Raw genomic sequence first — 14,721 nt, forward strand, 5'->3', positions numbered from 1 at the left:
TAGAATAGTTTTCTTACGTAAATCAATACTAAATTTATAAAATGATGTAAAATCAACAGATGAAACATTTTATAATTATTTAGAACCAAAAGCATGCTGAAATAAAATGCTCAAAATGAATTAAAGTCCTGTAGGATCAACCCTCTATTGGTTATGGTACAAGTTCCTTGAAGGCAATTTGTAGATCTTGGAGTTGAACCTCCCTGATCTGTGATCTTAGTCTAGAACAATATCTTCGAGATCATGCTCCTTGAAGGTCACGTCACCTGTCTAGAGTACTAAAGCTAGACTAATTAGCTTTCACCATCCTAAGTGAAAATGGCCAAGGGCCCAAGACCAAGCTGTGTGTTTCTGAGCAAATGGTGGTATATATGACAAGCAATATTCCTAAGAAAAAGGGAAAAATAAAGAGTGCATGTTTTTTTTAGTATTTTGTATACATAATTAATATGCATGCCAACACAAAGTAGGAATTATTATAGGGTCCAATTTGAAGATCAAAACTAGCTTTGTATATTTTAAAGTTTTGGGTGCGAGATTTGAAAGTTAATAAAGAACAAAACAAGCATTTTGGGTAATGAATGAAGAAAAACTTAGAATCGTCATTCATGTTGTGTTGTCGATGGCAGTCAGATTTAAGTCGTAGTCATGTTCATAGGTAGAGGACATCTAAATGATCTTTTGTGTTCTCTACATGCTTACATACCAAATGGACTCCGCAACTTTTAATGTATAATGAGCTTGAATTACAAGAAAACTCAACATTCAGACCTTTCTCGTCTGGCTTAAAAGCCTCTAGAGCAAATTAGTACTCCCTATGATAACAGCACAAAGAGCTATTATATTATTTGTGCGCATGTTAATAGTGATCTCAACAACACTAGAAAATGGAAGAGATCAAATGCAAATCTTTCAGAATCTGCTTTAATAACAGCACAAAGAGCTATTCCTCTTAGCTCATCCAAATATAGATCACTCCCATCGATATCTATTTCACATGATTCAGTATTATTTGAAGCTTCCTTATAGTGGTTGAACCACTCAGGAATCGTATCTCCTGAAAGAATAATGGCCAAATAGTCATTTAGATGTCCCTGTCAAACATATATCACGAAGTCTCAACCATAAAATTATAAATCAAAACACACAAACATGTAAAAAAGAAAAAAACACATACATGTCATGACATTTGAGAAATTCAATCTATCCAAGTGCTCTTAAGTTGCTGATTTTGTATTGGAACTTTTTTTATATTCTGGAAAGCTTTCCAATAAGATCCATTGATCCATTAGTACACCTGCTCTATATTGGATCGATGCTCTAGAATTCCTTAAAGTTGCAGGCAATCCGTCAACACAAGGTGCTTTAAATATCCAACAACACTTTTGATGGATGTGGGAAGACTAATAGTATCTTTCAAACTACCAAAGTACTATACTGCCTTAAAGAGACCTGATTTTTGTGACGCCCCCAAATCCCCACGCACGGACACGGGGAAATCGAGACGTCCGGATGGTGACAACCCGGGTCACCACCCTATCGACGAGTGCCAAGTGTGTGCAAAAGCAACAAATGTGCACGAAGGAACACGTAGCGGATAACGAAAGTCATATAACTAAGTGATTGAGCTGAAATATTGCACATTTTTACTATTTAAAACCAATGTATTTTAAATTCATCATGACATTATTATTGGTTTTAAATAGAAAAATGGTTAAAATGAATAAATCAAAGTTGTGATTTTAATTGATTAAAAGCATGAATTGCTGCTTGAATTCTACCAACTATTGATTACTGTGCATTCTGATCTGTTCCTCTAGAATTGAGAAACAAAATAAACTGAACTAGGTCGATATTGGAATGGCTTCACATGTCTTCATTTTCGTTATCACAGTTCATTGGACACATATTTTTGCTCTTTGAGCATGTGTTATGAGTTCACATACTTCAAATATATGTATATTTTGTTTATCTTGCATGTTTGGTTATGTCTTTCTCTTCTATTGATTCTCTACTTTTCATTTCCATTTGTTCATGCAATGCCTATTCCAGGCCTTTGTTCTACAACAAAAAGGTGATTTAATGAAGATATCATGGATCCAAGCATATATGGTGATGAATATAGGCTTAGAGCTTCAAGAGACCGGTTTAATCAAATCCAACAAGGAGTAGCTCAAGTGAATCCGAAACTATATGAAGAAAAAGGCTGCTGCTCTCCACCAAATTTAACATTGAAAAAGTCATAAAAGGCTGCTTCCTTTCCATTGAATTAAACAAGAACCGAAATGAAGGAAGAAAGAAAGAAAACATGTGACAAATTGAAGAGATGCCATGCTTGAATCTTGAAGAGAAGTCGGCTAGAGTGAATTGTAGTTGGGGGAATGAATTGAATTAGTTTGGACCGGTCAAAGCAGTAGGTGAATGAAGGAACATGTGCTGAAATTGAAATAACAAATTGAAGAAACAAAATGAAGAAACCGTGCAAGAGTTAGGCAAGAGTTAGGCAAGAGTTTGGCAAGAGTTAGGCAAGAGTTAGGCAAGAGTTTGGCAAGAGTTAGGCAAGAGTTTGGCAAGAGTTTGGCAAGAGTTAGGCAAGAGTTAGGCAAGAGTTAGGCAAGAGTTTGGCAAGAGTTAGGCAAGAGTTAGGCAAGAGTTAGGCAAGATGTTTGGCTATAAAATGAGGTGCACACCGAAGCTTTAGAAGAAGAAGGGGAGGACAACTCAATCTTAGAAAAACACTTGTCAACACACACAATTTTCTGCTATGTACTTGAAAGAATTAGCTCCTTTTTGTTTTAAGAAATTTTGTTTCTCCTTTTAGTTTCAAAGCTTTGTTGTTTTAGCATTTTTTTAGTGTATTAATATTTGTTCTAGAATTGTATTTCATTAAGTGTAATACCTTAATTTCCATTAAGTTACTAGTTTGTTTCATTACTAGTTTGTTTCATTACTAGTTTGTTTCATACAATAAAAGAAATTGTTTTAGAAGTTTTTAATCAAGTGTGCTATTTTGTTTCATAAAGAATTGCTTTAGAAGTTCTCATTAATTGTGTAACCTTAATTTATTGCAAGAAAGGTTTGGTTTTAAGCTTTTGTTTTTGTTTTTAATTTTTCTGAAACATCATATATGAGAAATTGTTCCTTTTCGTTTCGAATTTCAATTGAATCGTGAAAGGACGTTTTCGTTTAGACTTTTCGTTCCCTATTTTATTTAACTTCAATTTAAAGTTTATAGAATACTTTTGAGTTTCTGTTTACTTATTTCGTGTTATTTATTTTTCTTACTTCTTTAAGTTTTCATTTAATAGTGATTACAACTGTTATGTGTTATTTTGAGAATTCGTGATTTAATTACAAAGATGAATTCTAAAATCTTGGTTTTGGGTATTTTAAATTTTCCGTTCATGTTTTGTCAATTACTTTCTAATTTAGTTTAATGCTTAATTTAGTTTTATTAATTTCTGAGTTTAATTTATTAGTCCTTTACATTCCAATCCAACAAACAAAAAATTCAAAAGATATGAATCTAGTCCATGACTAGTACCCTTTTCCATCCATTGCATATACCATCATTTTATTTTCTCTTTGTGAAGTTTTTCACAATTTTTCAACGAGTTTAATTTTAAGCAACTTTCCCTGAGGAGACGATCTAGGAATTTATTCCTAATTATTACACGACATCCTCCTGCACTTGGGATAGCATTAGTGCTACTCATTTTTGAGTGAGTCACTAAGTACCAGAATTTTTTCTTAATATAAAACAAGCTGTTTAAAACATACATAAATAAAATATTACAAAAAACACAAATATAGTTTTAAACCAAACTATAAAGCATAACTTCGACTCAAAACCCCGGCAGAGCCGCATCCTCGGGCTCAGCCTCCTCCTCCTCCTCGAATCCTGCACCAAAATCTACGGAACCAAAAATGGTACCGCAGGTAAGTAAAATCCAAACACCACCAGATAAAAGCATATAGAACTCAAACAATATGCATGAAGTGATGCCAATGCGCAAACCCATAAAAACATATTTTTCCACACACGCCAAAAATCCCATTTGGCCCAAAAACATATCCTTTCCAAATATCACGCCAAAAGTCACATTTGGCCCATATCCATCTCAAACCATTATCCATTTTATCCGTATGCACCATGACCTCCCCTAGGGGTCATCCGCACACCCTGGCTCCAGTGCCACACCGCAGAGTACCACCACGCATGTGACACCTAACGAGCGATGCCCAGTTCCGCGCCCCGCGTGTTCGTAGCCAAGCATCCTCTAGCCCTCACCAGCGAAGGGCCACAGAGTCGATGCGTAGATGGATGCCCGGTTCCGCGCCCGGCGCGTTCGTAGCCAAGCATCCCCTAGCCCCCGCTCCCATCGTCGCCCAGCGACAACCCAGGGGACATCACTCAGTTTATTCCGCTCCCGAGTGACCAGAGGAGCTCCACCGAGATAATACCCCATCCCGGCTTGGGGTCGTGATACACACGCACCCGTAAGTCCACTTACGCCAATTAAACAGGCCTTTCTCAATTAAATAAAAACACACGTGCATGCACCATGTAAATGCTATATCAATGCACAAAAATAATCAACCAACATATATCAATAAAACAAGCAACTCCGTCCTCCATCCATCCAACCCCCGAACTCCTCGGACTCAGTCCGGAATCAACCAACCAGCAGATAAAATTATTGACTGAGCAATATATATTTAAATCTGAAAATAGGGTTTGGAAAATACTTACAGCGCTATACGGTATTTTTAGAAAGCTTGCGGCGTTGCAAACGGCGGAGAAAAAGTAACGTAACAGTGAAAATACACGCAAAAGCGGGTCATCACATCCTCCCCCCCTTAAAAACAAATTTCGTCCTCGAAATTTGCAAGATCAACCACCAACTTAAAACAAGTCACATAAAAACACATAAACCAGCTGTGACCAAGATTAAGATACATACCTTCATCATTCAAACAAGTACGGGTACTGCTCCCTCATGTCCGCTACTCGCTCCCAAGAGAAGTCTTGAGCTAACGGATCTCCCCAAGCCACCTTAACCAGAGGTATCGTCTTGGACCTCAACTGTTGCTCCTTCCAATCCATGATCTGCGACGGAACAACCTCATAAGTGAGATCCGGTTGCAACTGAATACCCTCTGGGTCGACGAAGCGTGGCTCTTGCTGTCCAAAGCTCTTCTTCAGGGATGATACGTGGAAGACATCATGAATATCCCCAAAATACTCTGGCAAAGCAACTCTATAGGCGACGGACCCTACCTTCTCCAGAATCTGAAAAGGGCCGACATACCTCGGATCCAACTTCCTCTTCTTACCAAAACGCTTAACACCTCTCATGGGAGAGACTTTAAGGTAAACCCAATCACCAACTTCAAAAGATAACTCTCTCCTCTTGGTATCAGCGTAACTTTTCTGGCGACTCTGAGCTGCCGCCATTTTATCTCTGATGATCCGGACTTGGCTTTGCATCTCTTGAATTATTTCGGGTCCAATTATCCTACTCTCCCCGACTTCATCCCAACACAAGGGCGACCTGCACTTTCTCCCATAAAGAGCTTCGTAGGGAGCCATCTGAATGGTCGCATGGAAGCTATTATTATATGCAAACTCGATGAGCGGCAAATGGTTTTCCCAACTCCCTTGAAATTCCATGACACATGCTCGCAACATGTCTTCAAGGGTCTGAATGGTGCGCTCTGATTGGCCATCTGTTTGCGGGTGATATGCAGTACTGAACTTCAACTTAGTACCCAAAGCTGCTTGCAAACTCTTCCAGAACTGCGACGTAAACCTTGGGTCTCGATCCGACACTATACTCTTTGGTATGCCGTGCAGCCGTACTATCTCCTTGACATACAAGCGGGTCAACTTACCCAAGGAATCGGTGTTATTAACAGGCAAGAAATGAGCACTCTTCGTTAACCGGTCAACAATCACCCAAACAGAATTTTTCCCACTAGGCGTCCTCGGCAAACCCACTACAAAGTCCATCGTGATGTCATCCCATTTCCACTCAGGAATAGGGAGGGGTTGGAGCATACCTGCAGGTCTTTGATGCTCGGCCTTCACTTGACGGCATGTGTGGCATTTCTCAACATATAAGGCAATATCCTTCTTCATTCCATCCCACCAGTAATTTTTCTTCAAGTCCCGATACATCTTTGTACTGCCGGGATGAACTGAATAAGGGGCCGCATGAGCTTCTGCCATGATCCGCTCTTTGAATTCTGAATCTTTGGGGACCACTCTGCGATCTTGGAACCGAAGTATCCCATCTTTATCCAGGCTATAATGCAACGGCCCTCGAGATTTTCTGACTCTTTTTCTAATATTCAGCAGCTTCGGATCCTTCCTTTGAAGAGTCTTCAATTCTTCAAAATCAGTTACCCGAATATCAAGAACTGAAGATAAAATCTCTTCTTGCTGCGAACTCTCAATAAGGAGCCTTATCATCCCACAAAGCAACGAATCCAATTCTGACAGCTCGGCTTCATCTTCCAAGTGCGACTTTCGGCTCAAAGCATCAGCAACTATATTAGCCTTCCCCAGATGGTACTTGATCTCACACTGATAGTCACTGATTAGCTCTAGCCATCGCCTCTGCCTCATGTTCAGATTTTTCTAGAAAAACAAATGCTTCAATCTCTTGTGATCAGTAAATACCTCGCAAGCTTGCCCATACAAGAAGTGCCGCCAGATCTTGAGAGCAAAAACAATCGCAGCCAATTCTAAATCATGCGTCGGATAATTCTTCTCATGGTCCTTTAGCTGACGAGATGCATAGGCAACAACCCGTCCTTCCTGCATAAGGACACAACCCAAACCAAACTTAGACGCATCACTGAAGACTACGAATGGCTTATGCGGTTCTGGGAGCGCTAACACTGGTGCCGTCGTCAACCTGTTCTTTAATTCTTGGAAGCTTCTCTCACACTTATCTGACCAAACAAATTCTGTATTCTTCCGAGTCAAAGTTGTGAGAGGTCCGGATAGGCGAGCAAATCCCTCCACAAATCTTCGGTAGTATCCGACGAGCCCCAAGAAACTCCGGATCTCGCGCACTGTAGTCGGGTGCTGCCATGACAAAATGGCTTCTACCTTACTAGGATCAACAGCCACTCCGTCTCGGAAAATCACATGCCCAAGAAATCTAACTTCTTCCAACCAGAATTCACACTTACTGAGCTTGGCATACAACTGGTGTTCTCTCAATTTCCCAAGTACCAGACGAAGATGATACACATGCTCTTCAACATCTCGGGAATAAATCAGAATATCATCGATGAATACTACCACAAAGGAATCCAGATAAGGTCGAAATACTCGATTCATTAAATCCATGAAAGCAGCAGGGGCATTAGCTAACCCAAACGACATCACCTTAAATTCATAATGCCCATACCTCGACCTGAAGGCAGTTTTAGGCACATCCTTGTCTCTGATCCTCAGCTGGTAGTATCCCGACCTCAGATCAATTTTAGAGAACACGGCTGCTCCTTGAAGCTGATCAAATAAATCATCTATCCGCGGGAGAGGGTATTTATTTTTGATGGTCACCTTATTCAATTCTCGATAATTGATGCACATACGGAGGGTTCCATCTTTCTTCTTAACAAACAAAACTGGTGCACCCCACGGCGACGTACTAGGCTGAATAAATCCCTTCTCTACCAGCTCTTGCAACTGAGTCTTCAACTCTTTTAATTCAGCCGGTGCCATGCGATAAGGAGCTTTATGCACAAGAGCCGCTCCAGGTTCCAAGTCTATAACAAATTCCATTTCCCGCACAGGGGGTAGTCCGGGCAAGTCATCCACAAACACATCGGGGAATTCTTCCACAACTGGAATGTCTGCCAAAGACTTCTTCTCAGATGGCGTGGACACCATCTGAACCAAGAATGCATCCGCTCCCCATGCAATCTCCCTTCTTGCTTGAATTGCCGATATAATTACCGGCTTTTCTTTCAATTTACTCCCCGCAAATTCCAGACAATCACCATCTGGAAGCTGAAAGCTAATTATCCGACTTCTACAATTAATACTCGCAGAATATCGGTATAGCCAATCCATCCCAAGGATGATATCAAAACCCAACAGCTTAAACACCACCAAATCAGCATCCAAGAACCTTCCATCAAAATTTAACGGGCATCCCAAAGCAACCTTGGAACACCACACCATTTCACTATCGGGTAGAGTCACTACCATAGACTTCGGCAACAGTTTCGTGACCAAATTACACACCCGAGCAAAAGTGGAAGATACAAACGACTGTGACGCACCGGAATCAAACAAAGTGCAAGCATAAAACTCATACAAACGGACTCTTCCTGAACCAACACATTAACCCATGAAATCCAAAAAAGCAAAGGAGAAACCAAAAATACCAAAAATTAAATCCAACTTAAAATTAAATTAATCCATACCTGTAATTACTCCAGCATCATGGGTCGCTGGCGCCTCATCATCCACCTCTCCGGGTGTGACAGCATAAACCCGGGCTTGCACTGCTTGTCTTGGGTTGGTTCTTCCACCGTGTCTACCTCCACGGCTTCCTTGAACTCTGACGGGGCACTCCCGGGCAATATGTCCCACTTGGCCGCACCGGTAACACTGGGGTCCACTACTCAGCCGACACTCGCCCTCATGAGCTCTATTACATGCTCCACAAATTGGCACCCGTCCTCCCATACGAACGCCTGAGGACGTTTGAGGTCGAGTTCCGGTCCGCTGAACAAATTTCTGAGGCGAACCCGAGCTGCTTCCTTCACCAGAAAAACTCCGCCTCTTATGTCCTGGAGGGGAGCCCATACTCAGATTATTTTCTCGCTCCACAAGGGTGGCCACATCCACTAATTCCTGAAAAGTGGATATCCGATGGCTGACCACCATACGGCGTATATCAGGGCGTAGTCCCTCCTGAAAACTATCAGCTCGCATCTCCTCTGTGGCGATAAGGTGGGGAGCAAATCGCCCAAGTTCTATGAATCTCCGGGCGTACTGTTCCACTGTCGCGCCCCCTTGGACCAAATTTGAGAACTCTCTTGCCTTCTGCTTCCTTACCGATGCGGGAAAGAAGCGGTCGTTAAATTCCTTCTTGAAGCGCTGCCAGGTCACAGCAGCGAAAGATCCCAATTCTGATTCTAGCATCACCCTCTTGGTATCCCACCAATCAAACGCGGTACCTTGCAACAGATAGCTGGCGTAGAGTACCTGTTGCGCCTCGGTGCATCCACACACCTCAAATGTTCTTTCCAGGTCTTTGATCCATTTTCCAGCTTGAAGTGGATCCTCTTCTCCAGTGAAGTGTGGAGTTCTATGCGCCAGGAAGCGCTCATAGGTGCATCCGGCTTGCACCATGCTACTGGACGCTCCTGGGTACATCCAAGGCCCTCCCTGATGTGGCCAAGGACCTCCTGGTTGTGGTCAAAACCCTCCTTGCTGTGGACAAGACCCTCCTTGTTGTGGCCAGGGACCCCCTTGTTGTGGCCAAGGTCCTCCTTGTTGTGGCCAAGGCCCTGTCTGTTGTGGCCTAATATTCTGCTGCATAAATTCGTCATCTGCCGTATTGCTTCGGCTATGGAGTCATCCCTTGAGGTATTGTCCCGTGGCTCCTGAGTAGATTTCCTTGGTCTCTCCATTTTTCCTGCCACAACACAACTCTTGACCCTCCTTTAAGAAAACAAATAAAACCATCATAAAACCAACAAAAAACAAAACCAACCCCACACAGCAAGAAACAAAAGAAACCAGCATGCAAAACATAACCAAATAAATAAAAACAAACAAACAAGTTCAAACAAATAAAGCAAATAAAACAAATTAAATAACTGTACTTAACATAATTTTAAAACACAACTTTAAAAGCATTCTGGTGCTACCTACGGGACATGTGGTTTTTCCCTGAGCCAAACCGCTCTGATACCACCTGTGACGCCCCCAAATCCCCACGCACGGACACGGGGAAATCGAGACGTCCGGATGGTGACAACCCGGGTCATCACCCTATCGACGAGTGCCAAGTGTGTGCAAAAGCAACAAATGTGCACGAAGGAACACGCAGCGGATAACGAAAGTCATATAACTAAGTACCAGAATTTTTTCTTAATATAAAACAAGTTGTTTAAAACATACATAAATAAAATATTACAAAAAACACAAATATAGTTTTAAACCAAACTATAAAGCATAACTTCGACTCAAAACCCCGGCGGAGCCGCATCCTCGGGCTCAGCCTCCTCCTCCTCCTCGAATCCTGCACCAAAATCTACGGAACCAAAAATGGTACTGCAGGTAAGTAAAATTCAAACACCGCCAGATAAAAGCATATAGAACTCAAACAATATACATGAAGTGATGCCAATGCGCAAACCCATAAAAACATATTTTTCCACACACGCCTAAAATCCCATTTGGCCCAAAAACATATCCTTTCCAAATATCACGCCAAAAGTCACATTTGGCCCATATCCATCTCAAACCATTATCTATTTTATCCGTATGCACCATGACCTCCCCTAGGGGTCATCCGCACACCCTGGCTCCAGTGCCACACCGCAGAGTACCACCACGCATGTGACACCTAACGAGCGATGCCCAGTTCCGCGCACCGCGCGTTCGTAGCCAAGCATCTTCTAGCCCTCACTAGCGAAGGGCCACGGAGTCGGTGCGTAGAGCGATGCCCGGTTCCGCGCCCGGCGCGTTCGTAGCCAAGCATCCCCTAGCCCCCGCTCCCGTCATCGCCCAGCGACAACCCAGGGGACATCACTCAGTTTATTCCGCTCCCGAGTGACCAGAGGAGCTCCACCAAGATAATACCCCATCCCGGCTTGGGGTCGTGATACACACGCACCCGTAAGTCCACTTACGCCAATTAAACAGGCCTTTCTCAATTAAATAAAAACACACGTGCATGCACCATGTAAATGCTATATCAATGCACAAAAATAATCAACCAACATATATCAATAAAACAAGCAACTCCGTCCTCCATCCATCCAACCCCCGAACTCCTCGGACTCAGTCCGGAATCAACCAACCAGCAGATAAAATTATTGACTGAGCAATATATATTTAAATCTGAAAATAGGGTTTGGAAAATACTTACAGCGCTATACGGTATTTTTAGAAAGCTTGCGGCGTTGCAAACGGCGGAGAAAAAGCAACGTAACAGTGAAAATACACGCAAAAGTGGGTCATCACAATTTTGATTCAAATGTGGCAATGAGAGTGATTCTCCACTTGATGAAGTTTCATATTCATTTGTAGACAAAGCAAAATGCATACTACACTGTCCTTTACCCTCCACCTTCTTTCATATTCAAGCTCCAAGAGAAAGCATCTTTATCTGCTGTAATTGAAGAATGTAATTTTAGATATGCATAAGGTTTTGGCAACCTCCTAAATATAAAACCCGAAGCCCAGTGAGATGCCCGATGGATGGAGATATTTCTTTGAAAACAGAGTAGGAAAGGTTAATGTATTCTAAAGTTTCCATTGAACAATCAAATTCAAGAACGCTTTGAAGGCTTGAAAAATCTTCAAGGTCAAGTGATTTTAAAGATCTCAACTTCAGCCTTTTGGGAAGATTCCTGAGGCTATTGCATTGATTAAGATTGAAAGGAACAAACTCATCGAGCAATCCAATAGAATGGTGAACTCCAACTAAATGAGTCTTATCCTTCAAATGAAAGGTCTGAGATGCTTGTTAGAAATTGACAATCAGAGAAATCTGTAACTATCAAGTTTTAAAAATCTTGTAAAAAAAAAGAAAAATAGAAATTTATAATTAGCATAAAAGAAATGTACAACATGGTTCAAACTTCTTATAAAGCGAAGCACACAATAACAAATATAAAACAATTTATAATTAGTAATTACATAGAAACCAAGACATGACAATTGTCGCTGGGGGGGGGGGGTTTGGTGGTAATATTTTCTCTACAAACTGCATGCAATTACATATAGCTTAAAGTTTGAAAAGCTTATTCTAGGAGAAGCAAACTTTTTTTCATGAAGAGCTCACAATTCCCATGAAAGGAATGGTGCTCTATCTCTTAATCCTTTCTTTAAAGTTTCTGAAAAGACGGTATCTTCCTAAGTTAGGCAGATGCTTTAGATGAATATGGATCCAAGAGACTTTGATCTCTTAAACCACATGCGTAGCTATGTTATCAAACTGGAAGGAAAGAAGCAAGAGGAGAGAGAATGGTTCACCTGCGCAAAAGGCACCCTACAAACATCATAACTAGTACAAAGCCTGGAGTGCAACTCCAATAGCTGCCACATTCTTTTGCAATGAACACAGCATCCGGGGACTCTCAACTTGCAAACAGCTAAATATTGTCAAAATCTCAAAGCATATTTAGCATGCACATAGATGATGCTATATTATCTAATCACAAATTTATGCTATATTATTTGATCCCACGAGTAGAATCATCATAATTAATTGATCAATTTGATTTCACATTACAACAACATAAAAATTTGATTTGACATGCTTTGCTCACTCCTACTTATAGCATGTGAATCATCCTCAACTAAAACGACTCTTCCATCAAAGGATACTGATTATGCCCAAAGAATAACGCGGTAGTTGTAGCACAGCTTTGGGGTGTCGATTCCACAGGGAGGCAAATTAAAAGAATAGCAAGAGGAACAAAGAAACTAAAGAGAAATATTAAATAAGTAATAGAGAACAAAGATTAATTTTAAATGTAAATTAAAGTGAAGCAAAGTGATTAACAGAAAAAAGTACTCAAATTTGACAAACAGTAGAGCGTCGGGAATCCCTTGCACAAATCTGGTATTTTAATTATTCTTAATTCATTGGATAACTCAATTAGGAACTCAATTCCCGAAATTCCCAATCGGAAGGTATAGATTTATAAACCAGACTTAAATCAAATGTAACCCTTTTTTTCTGTCTTCTTCTTTTTTTCTTCTTTTAATCGAAAATGATAAAATTAAAGAAAGAAAATACAAATTCCACACCTAGTATATACTTGGAAGTAAAAAGGGTAAGAAAATCTGTGTATAGGTTATACTCCAATGTGGAGAGGCATGGATGATATGGGCATATGAAAAGAAAAAGCTACATGTGTTTATTGGCTCAAAGTTGGCTACTAGGGGTCTATGATGGAAACGATAGCTTGAAAGGCTCAAACGTTAATCCTAAGTTGACCTTCGTCATATCCTAAGTATATCCACCATTGTACCACAAACCATGTAATGATATTCTCAAAAGAAGTGCCCAATTCAACAGATCAATGAACGCTTATCACAATTTACTGCATTTGTATCATCTCAATTCTCTCCAAACTCACATGAATACTTAAGCAAAAGAGTTCTCTAGCTACATGTGTCAAACCACCATTGATAAAGTAGTAGAATTGCATAATTAAGTTGCTTAAATGAACGATTTATTTTATCAAATGAGAATTGAGCACTTAACTATGTATCAAATTCTAGTACTTGATGTTAAACTAATTGATGCTAATATTTTATACATAAAATTCTATAATTGTTGCAGGACATTTATGAAAATAATAAAAGAGCATATAGTGCTACGAGCTGGGCGAAGAGTCAGCTGGCATTTCATTTTATCTTTGGGTTTTTACGTCTTGCGGAACATGGAGAGCAGAGCATCATTCGGACATCACATGCATACAGTCGGACTCACACATTCAGACCATGCAGTGGACTCAAATGCACACATTCTGACACCATACATTGGACACATGCAGGACAGCAGAAAAGTGCAGAAAGCATGCAAGAACACACAATACACATGCAGAAAAACAGACAGCAATCATTCGAAATGCACATATGCAGAAAACGTGGACCTACAAACCAACACATGCAAACAATGCAGATCATTCGGACAGAACACCAGCTCACATGCACACATGCAGAAAGCATTCGGACCACATGCTAAAAGCAACTCACGCATGACAGCAACCAACCCACTCGGACAGCAGCCACTCACACCAGTTCACACATACAAAGCAACACATGCAAACATGCAGACCATTCGGACCACATGGACAGCACACATGCAGAAAGTCAGCAGAGATTTCTTTCTTGTTCGGTGGTAACCTTTAGCAGTTGAAGACAGCAGGAGATCACATGGGCTGCCTTTACTTTTCAAACTTGTTTTTATACGGCTGGGAGACTTTTGTTCATGGAGGAGGAGTAGTCTTCGTTTGGCAAGCAGCTGTTTTTCTTGACTTTTACTTTCATTTTTTCTTCTTGCTTTCGGTTTGACAGCAGCAGCTGGAGCAGCTTTTCCGGTTAGTTGGACGTGCAGGAGATGAGTTATTTATTTAGTGGCAGCAGCAGAGAAAGGGAGCAGTTTTTGTTTACTTATTTTCTTTTCGTTTAGAAGCTAGGAGGAGTGCAGTAGCTTAGCTTGTTTTTATTCTTCTTTCTTTTTCATTCGGCTACAGTTCAGTAGCTTAGCTTGAAGCTTTCTTTTGCTTTTCGTTCGGCGTTTGCAGAACAAGAGTTTGAGTCTTTAGTTTTTCTGTTCGGTTGTAGCGTGGAGCATCTTGATCTCTTTTCGTTTTCGGCGTCTGGAGTTTCTTGTTGGTACTTTTGCTGTCATTTACATTAAAGTGCCTCAAGTTTTCAATTTTTAATTTACTTTCCGTTAAGCGTTGATAGAGTTGGAGTTTTCAGTATTTCTTTTTTCTTCC

General features: G+C 40.8%; 1 long non-coding RNA gene across 1 annotated transcript; it reads right to left on the bottom strand.

Moving 5' to 3' along the window:
- Nucleotides 1-582: 582 nt before the first annotated feature.
- LOC122297838 lies at nt 583-12,586 on the bottom strand. The gene is made up of 2 exons (XR_006238908.1): nt 12,239-12,586; nt 583-1,057 (listed from the first exon to the last, which is right to left on the bottom strand). It is a non-coding gene; the product is annotated as an uncharacterized LOC122297838 (long non-coding RNA).
- Between the last annotated feature and the right edge of the window lie 2,135 nt (nt 12,587-14,721).

Source organism: Carya illinoinensis, chromosome 15, assembly GCF_018687715.1.
Source record: "Carya illinoinensis cultivar Pawnee chromosome 15, C.illinoinensisPawnee_v1, whole genome shotgun sequence".
Classification (NCBI taxonomy): Eukaryota; Viridiplantae; Streptophyta; class Magnoliopsida; order Fagales; family Juglandaceae; genus Carya; species Carya illinoinensis.